The sequence below is a fragment of the Herpailurus yagouaroundi genome, unplaced genomic scaffold (genome assembly GCF_014898765.1).
Source record: "Herpailurus yagouaroundi ecotype Mexico unplaced genomic scaffold, PumYag 184, whole genome shotgun sequence".
Lineage (NCBI taxonomy): Eukaryota > Metazoa > Chordata > Mammalia > Carnivora > Felidae > Herpailurus > Herpailurus yagouaroundi.
In genome coordinates this window covers 34,896,605-34,904,827 of record NW_024412415.1, presented here as the reverse complement: position 1 = coordinate 34,904,827, position 8,223 = coordinate 34,896,605, and the positions used below count along the sequence as shown (strand labels likewise).

Here is an 8,223-nt window from a genome sequence, read left to right as displayed (position 1 = left end):
GAGTTCGAGCCCCGCGTCAGGCTCTGGGCTGATGGCTCAGAGCCTGGAGCCTGTTTCTGATTCTGTGTCTCCCTCTCTCTCTGCCCCTCCCCCGTTCATGCTCTGTCTCTCTCTGTCCCAAAAATAAATAAACGTTGAAAAAAAAAATTAAAAAAAAAAAAAAAAAGATGCTCTCCCTCTCAGAACCCAGCATCCATGCTTCAAGAAGCCCTATCCACCTGGAGGGCCCACATGGGGGTGCTCTGCTGATCAGCAGGGCTGAGCCCAGACTTTAAGATATCCGGCCCAGGTACCAGACAGGTGAGTGAAGAATCCTCCGGAAGATTCCATTCCCCAGCAGTTCAGGCTACCCCCAATGCATTCAGACCTTCCCTGCTGAGGCCCCTGACATGTCAGAACAGACACAAGCCATCCCCACTGTGTCCTTTCCAAACTCCTGACGTCCAGAAGCTATGAGCTTAATAAATCAGGCTTTATTTTACCCCACTAAGTTTTGGGGTGATTTGTTACTCGATAGGTAACTGAAATTGCTCACGGGAACAAATTTTCTTTCCCCTAAAATTGTGACTTCACTTCTTATTCACGTCCAGCTGAGGGGTAACAGATAAGTTCTAAATCCAGTGAATATCACCCTGACTTGAGTCCATACACAAAGGCAGAGTTTTCCAAGACTGGGACTGGCTATAAAAAGAAGTTTCCTTGACTTTAAGCCCGAGAGAGCTTTGTCCTTCAAAGTTGGTGAAAAGAGGTCTTCCTGATACATGAAGGAATGACATCTGTTTCTTGGGTTAAACGCACACACACACACACACACACACACACTCTAGCCTGGCTTCCTGTGCAGACAATGTAGGCTCAGTTTCTCAGTTTTCCGGGAAATAGTTACCCAGTTAGGAAATTCTCCAGTCAAGAAAGCCCAATCTGGCCATTTTGCTCCGGGGAGGGCTCTCTGGCGCAGGAGTGGGCCAAAGAGTCATCTCTTCCGGCAAGCGTCCTCGGGAAAAGCTGGCACCCCCAAGGAGCCCCCCAGTACCCACGTTGCCGTCCCGCGTATACCGCAAGCTCCCACCCGGCGCGCTACTTTTGCAAACTGCGAAGAGCTCTCCAAATGCACAGCTGTTAGCCTGGACGCTGGCCCTCGAGTGAGCAGGCTTGGGAAGGGAGGCGACTGCGACATCCCAGGGAACGCGGATTTCCCCGGCGTCTTGGCGTGGCTGAGGGGAGCGTCCCACATGGGGCTCCCTAGCTGTGCTCGGGACCGTGCGGTTGGCACAGAGGTCTGTCTTACCGCCTTCGCTGGCGCCTTCATCCACCAGCAAAGTCCTCACTATTTCCATCTCGCTAGCTCCAACCTGAAGCTCAGAGGGGCTGAAGACTGTACGAAAGGACACACAGCTGTTGGGGGAGGGGGGTGGTAGGAGCAGGGGCTGAGACCCGGGTCCCTCTACGCCTCGTCCTCGGGTGGCCCTTGCACGGCGCCTGGGGTCACTGCTCCTTCCGTCTGCGGAGCACTTGACTGCCGGCAGGTGCTTTCATAGGCAACATGTCACCGGAGCGGCAGGACCCGTTCCCTATCTGCACGTTATAGACGAAGAATCGGCGGTTCAAGTGAATTGCCCTCGGTCCTGTGATGGAGCAAGTGGCAAAGCCAGGCTCTGAGCAGGGTCTCGCCCTCAACACAGGGCAGCATCACTGAAACGCGTTCATGTGCCTCTCTTCTTTCTCGGCCTGCCTCCTGGAACACTCAGAAAGCCGGGCGGGGAGGCCAGCGGCCTTTGCGCAGCGACGTCCCTGCAATTATTCAACCTTTATTAAGTAGCCACAGCATGTAAGACACTGTCTAGCCCATCGTGGCGGCGGCTGACGTGATATTAAAGGGCAGCCGTGACCTGGGCACCGAAGGGCTTGGCACGCTGACGTCAGGTCTCCCGCTGGGCCCCTCTGGCTCTTCCCAGGCCCCGGGACACCCCACCTGCACCCCCACATTGGAGGGCTGATGTCCCAGGTGCGGCCACAGGAGAGCAGGAACCCCAGAGGCTGCCGTGTGATTAAACTCTCTGTTGTGAGAAAGTGACACTGTGGTCTGATTCATACCAGTAAATATGTGATTTACATTTAATTCTGAGTAACCTTTCTGGGCTCGGCGAGGTGTGAAGGAATCTGATGGCTCCGTGGAAGAGGAGACGATTCATATTCATTAAGACCTCTGCATCAGCCAGCTGAAGGGTGACAGGCCCCAGCCCGCCCTCCTCCCTCTCGCCCTGCAGGGTCAGGGCTCCCGGGAGGCCAACAGCCAGGCAGGCTGCCACTTGGGGTGGGGAGGTGGGGGGTAGGGGGGAGTAGTGGAGAGGGCCAGAGGCGCCGAGGGAAATCGGAAGGAAAATACACAGCAGGTCCACAAGTGATACTGCACAGGCCGACATTGCTGCATTAGCTGTATTGATCTCTCGAGGGCAGGGGGAGGGGTATCGATTGAGGAGGGTGGCAGGTCTCCGAGCCCTCCCGCACCTCCCGCCCCGGCCCATCTCCTTTGTACATATTTGCAGGGGACTGTTCAGTCATCTCTGGTTCATACGGGCCTGGGACGGAGAGGGAGAAATGCCAAAGAAGGAAGGTCCCCTGGCCCCTCGGGGCGTTTGTTTGGGTCTCGACTACCTGAGCTGGGATCACGGCGGGTGCCTGTGGTCTGCTTCGCTTGAGAAGGCCCAAGGAGTGCTCTGAGGGGAAGAACTATACCTTCTCCCATGGACAGGCTGTCCGGACGCTCTCAGACCCTCAGTTTGTCTGTCCTCTTAGTGGGAATATCTGCCATGACGAACAGCAATTCTGATGTCTGCTGACGGGGCGGGGGGGGCGGGGGGGCGGCGAGGAGCTCTCACTGAATCCTTCTGACAGCTTTCTGAAGAAGCCTTCGCGTCCGCGACCAGTCTGTAGATGAGAACACCCATCATGATTATGATTCCAGACGACGGGCCCCACTGGATAACACGCAGACAGGAGTGAAGTGACTGGGGGCCGCGGCCTGTTCGAGGGGGGATGCTTACTCCCCGAGGGGCAGAGTGAGGCAGGGAGGGTGCTCCGGGAGGACTCCCCGGGGCAGTGGCCACTGAGCTGGGAGCTGAAGGTGGATGGAGCACCCAGCAGCTGAGAGACGGGGAGAGTGTCCCGGCTGCCCCGGGAGAAAGGATAGGTAGGATGTCATGGGGAGCGAGTGGCCCCCAAGGGCGGGCAGTGTCTCTGTGCTTCAGGACGGCGGACAGGCACTCCTGTTAGTGACTCTGAACTTACTCCTGAGGATGACAGGGGCCTATTGAAAGCTTTCGAGCAGGAGAGTGTTAGAATCAAGTAGGCTTTTTAAAAGCTGGCTCCAGCTATGGGGAGCGAACGTGGAGGGCGAGAGACCCCCGTGAGGCGGCCGGGCCATCACCAAAGGAGGGCAGGGGTGGGAGAGCCGACTGGGCCAGGAAAGGGTCCGAGGTGACTGGCTGCTCAGGGCGTAAAGTTGGGGGGTGGGGGCAGCCTCCAGGACGATGCTCTGATTTCTGGTGTTTGTGACTGGCCCAGCCTGGTTTGGACAGAAGGATGACGGGCTCCACTTTGGACCCGCTGGGTTTCGAGGTGCCTGCTGACTGCTGCGGGGTGGGGGGCAGTGCAATGCCGACCTGAGGGGCAGGAGGGAGGTCTGGGCTGGCGATCACGACGTGGGGAAGCCGTCAGCTCAGGGAAGGCACGGGAAGACGCCGGTGTAGGCGAGGGGGGCCGCCAGGGAGAGTGGACGTCTGAGCAACAGGCCGAGGGGGAGGGTGTGTGTGTGATCACAAGGGGGCTGCCAGTGGCCGGGGGAGGCCGGGAGAGGCCGGGAGACTGCGTTATCTAGCAGCCAAGGCCAGAAAGTGTGTCAGGAAGAGGAAGTGGTCGGCGATGCCGGGCCCCCTCCACAGACCACGTGGGATGTGGAGTTAAAAGTGTCCATTAGATTTAGCAACCAGGAGGTCAGAGGTGGCCGAGCGGGGCCAGCCTCGGGGGCCTGGGGGCCCAGGGCCAGACTGAGGGAGGTGGGTGGGGAGGAAGTGGGAAGTACTTAAGACAGACACCCCAGTTAAGAGGTTTGGCTGCGGAGGAGAGGCCAGCGATGGGGCAATAGCTGGACGGGGCCAGCAGGTCAAGAAAGGGATGTTTTCAAGGCAGAAAAGGCATAGCTCATTGAAATGCTGGTGGCCAGGAGCCAGGAGGGAGGGAGAGAGGTGGGGAGCACAGCAGATAAGGGGCTCGGGGGTTGAGCGGGTGTCTGAGGGGGTGGAGGTCTGGAAGGGGCAGGGGAACCAAGGTGGTGGGGACAGGGAGGAGGCAGGGAGGGCAGAAGGGAAGGAGGAAGGGGTGTGGACGCCAGCCGTCTGCAGGGTGGTGCACATGCTGTGGTGCAGGGGTGGGGGGAGGAATGGAGGGGGCTGGGGGAGCAGTGGAGCCGTTGTGCTCCCAGGGAGACAAACAGGGTTTTAATCTGTGCTTGGCATCCGCCATGCAAAATGTCACAAGGTGACGGTGTAGGGCACCGGGCTCCCACACGAGGGTCGTCCCCGGGTGGCTGTCATCACCCCGGCAGGCAGGCAGGCAGAGCACGCCTCCTGCAGCCTCCCTGCCTCTCCTGTCGTCCAGAACCAGGACCCTCTCCTCCCACAGAAGAGACGAGACGCCTGCCCGGTGGGACCAAGCCCACTGCTGTGCGCTATGCCTTCTGGCTGTAGCCACTTCTGTTCTTACCTCCAGAGGCAGTTTCTCCACCACGCAGGCCCCAGGTCCCCACGTCCCACTGCTCCCTCAGGAAAGAGTTGCCACGATCCACAGAGAGCACTCCAGTTAATTTTGGCCTTTTTCAGTCCACAACATATGCTGGGGAGGAGAGGGGGAAACTCACATAGTTCTCATGAAAACTCTACCCTTTTGGAAAGCTTCTGGGGGGTCGGTTGGCCTCCAGAAAGACAAAAGGCAGGCAGGGCCATCGGAGAAGGTTGTGCAGGGCGTGCCCTGCTCAAAGACACCCTGACAGGACAAGGGGTGGAGCCAGTGGAACCTGAAACCAGCCCTGGGTCCGCTGGCCAAGCCCAATGCCCTGCGTGTGCAGAGGCACCTCTCTCCGGTTCCCACAAAGGCGTCGTAGAGGCTAGCCGAGTTCCCCAGAGAAGCTTCCTGCACCTGTCTCCAGCGAGGTGACTCCCTCGCTGGGCCACGAGGACTCCCACAGACAAATGATTGTGACGAGAAGCTTCTGGCAACCTGGATATGCTGCTCTGGTGGCCAGGAAGAGAGCTGGGAATCAGGGGATTTTCATTTCACCGGTCCCATGGAAGGGCAGGGGCGGACTCAGGGTGAGGCAGGAATGGGTGCACGGAGGGTCCAGGAGGGCAGGTTCATGGCCAGGAAGGGGAAAGGTGAGCAGAAGATGGCACTGGCCAAGGGCATTGAGGGACCGGCCACCGCTCTCCTGGAAGGCTCTTGGCACATCACGTTCCCTCCCTATGCCTCAGTTTCCTCGTCTGACAAATCCAGAAAAAAGGAGGGGGGGCGGTTGGGGGGAGACCAGAGCAACGGCTTGAAGCTTAAGTCACAAGAGACAGAGTCAAAGCGACTGTGGCCGGGTCATTTGACACATCAGAACTTCACGCCTTCCTCTGGTCCCCAGACGATCATTTTTGCCTCCTCTTTTTAGCTGGCCGCCCGGGTGCCCTCCCGCTCCCCGCCCGCCCGCCTCTCCTTCCTGAAGGGAACAAACCAGAATAGGACTGGTCTCTCCTTTGGGGGGAGAGGGTTCCGTTTCCCTCAGCCCCAGGGAGAGCAAGAGGAACAAGAAAATTACAGTATCAGCATGGAAATTACAATTGGAGGCGTCTGATTCACCAGGGAGAATGACTCCTTCCTCTTTTTTTTATTTTTAGTCGCTATTATGTTGGTAAGGAGGCCTGTGCTCATTAACCTGTATGGCCAGAGCAGAGACTCTGTGAAACTGGCGGGTGAATAAACCTGTCCCCTCCCGCCCCCTCCCCTCTCATCAGTTATTTATAGGCTTCCTTCCCTCTGGTGAATTAATTAACTTGTACTAATGGCCTCAGACGCTGGCTCTTGTGTTTACTTGGGCGTCCCTTTGAGGCCAGGAAGAGAAGCAAGCGGAGGGCCCGGGGCCGGGGAGGTCCAACCTCCCCCACGCCAGCCCTGAGCCCTCCCCCGGACCCTCCCCATCCCCCCGCAGAGTAGGATCGAGGGGTCCTCGTGGACCCCCAGCTTCCCTCCCTAGAGGCTTCAGAGGTTTGGGACTGTAAAAGCCGGCCAATCTGTCCCCATTTGCAGAGGTTCACAGCGTACCAGGAAAACGAAATCCAAAATACATCCGTTTCCTTCAGCGGGGGAGCAAGGCACCAAAACATAAGGGCTTCAGAATTCTCTGGGCCCGGAGCGGTAGGCCACTGAGTGCCGAAGTGCAAGGGAGGGGGGGGGGGGCCCCTGGAGGTCTGGGGGATCCTGGGGCACGATGCGGAGCGGGGAGGGCGCCCCCGTAGGGACCCGGTGAGCAAGGATGGGGAGAAGGGCTGGGACACAGGAGAGGGAGCCCCTTCAGGAGGGGCTCCTCAGGCCCAGGCTTCTACTTCACAGATGGAGAGACTGAGGCCCAGAGAGGCAGTGTCCTGTCCATTCATCCAGCCACCCCTTCCTTCATTCGACACACACTTTTCAACTTCCCGGGCGGTGGGTGAACTAGGAACCTGTTCTAGGGGAACTGGTCTGTCCCCGCGGGGGTCCTGTCCAACGGGGAGCCAGTGTGCCGCAGGGAGGACGTGTCAGCCAGGTGACATCTGGCCCGTTCCTGACAGGTTGCAGGGCTCCGGTATCACTCAGGGACTTCTTCCACCAAAGTTACTCCCGGAGGCGAGCCCACAGCCAGCACTTCAACCGTCACCCCCATCCCCCCACTGGCACTCCCAGGGCCCCCAGACTCACACGAATCGGGTCTAAAGAGCACCCTGGCCTTGCCAACGCAACCTCCAGGCCCGTGCCCCAGGTGCTCCCACCCCTGGTTCCCCCGGAAGGATGCTCCCGCATCCTGTATCCCAGAGCCCCTCCCCCATCCCAGCCACACCCAAGGTTCGGACCCCAGCGCGGGCTTCTGGACAAGGACACACGCAAGGACGAGCCCTTGTCACCTCCCGCAAGCCCAAGGTCCCAGACACCCGCCATCCAGATTTACTACCCCCTGACCCCAAAGCGTGTGGCTGACCTGGCTTTTGGTCACACGGGAGGCGCACGTCTCCCGCGGGAAATGGACTTCTTGCTTCTTTTTCCGCCCTCGCCATGCTGACTCCTGGAGGAAGGAGGTGGGACTGGGACTGGGCTGGGGCCCCACCCATGACATTGAGGAGCACTTATTCCTCGGGCCACACTGCATCGCTGCTCCGAAAGCGCTTCTGGCCAGTGAGTGCCAGGGTCCCCTGCTCCAGCGCCGGGTCCTGTGCCCCAGAAGTGGCCTCCCAGGGTGGGTTCCTGGTCCAGCCCCCTCCGCCAGCCTATAAAGGGTGTCAGGCGACTGCCCTCTCCCGACACCTTGAACAACCTTGCTGAGTATTATGATTAATCCTCATCAGCACTAGTGACAATATGAAAATTATTACAGTGAAAGCTGCCAGGCTGGCCTTGCTCTGTGCTGCCGGTTACGTGAATTGCTTAGAGGGATGGTTCCCACCTCCTGGCCCCACGCCCACCCCCCCAGTCCACCGCCTTGGGACCTTCCCAAGGTCTACACTGCAGACCTTGCTTTCTCCAGCAGTCCTGTCTCCCCTCGGCCCCCGGGGGCTCAGGCCAAGTCCTCTGGGCAGTTTTGTGCCTAAAATTACCTCCTTACGCCTACAGTTTGCCATTTGCACCTTCAAAAGCCCCGGCAACTGGCTAATTGCCATGGCAATTAGGTAATCGCAGGTGCAATTAGCAACTCTAGGAAAGCAGAGGGAGAGGGAGAGGAGACGGAGGGGAAGAGGGAAATCAGAGAGAGGAAATGCAAGCTGACAGAGGTTGTGAGGGAGAAACCGATGGGTGGAGCAGAGGGAGAACGGGATGGGTGGACCCGGAGGGAGACTGGGGTGGCTAGAAACAAGAAAGAGGTGTGCACCATGCAAAATAAGTCCACAAGACAAGCCCCCCAAGCCGAAGGCCTACAGTGAGCCCAGCAGGGCAGAAAGC

The 8,223-nt window shown here is 58.8% G+C and overlaps 1 long non-coding RNA gene across 1 annotated transcript; it reads right to left on the bottom strand.

The window, feature by feature from the left end:
• Positions 1-2,516: 2,516 nt before the first annotated feature.
• LOC121042119 (uncharacterized) lies at positions 2,517-7,355 on the bottom strand. The gene is made up of 3 exons (XR_005795985.1): positions 7,268-7,355; positions 4,762-4,890; positions 2,517-2,928 (listed from the first exon to the last, which is right to left on the bottom strand). It is a non-coding gene; the product is annotated as an uncharacterized LOC121042119 (long non-coding RNA).
• Between the last annotated feature and the right edge of the window lie 868 nt (positions 7,356-8,223).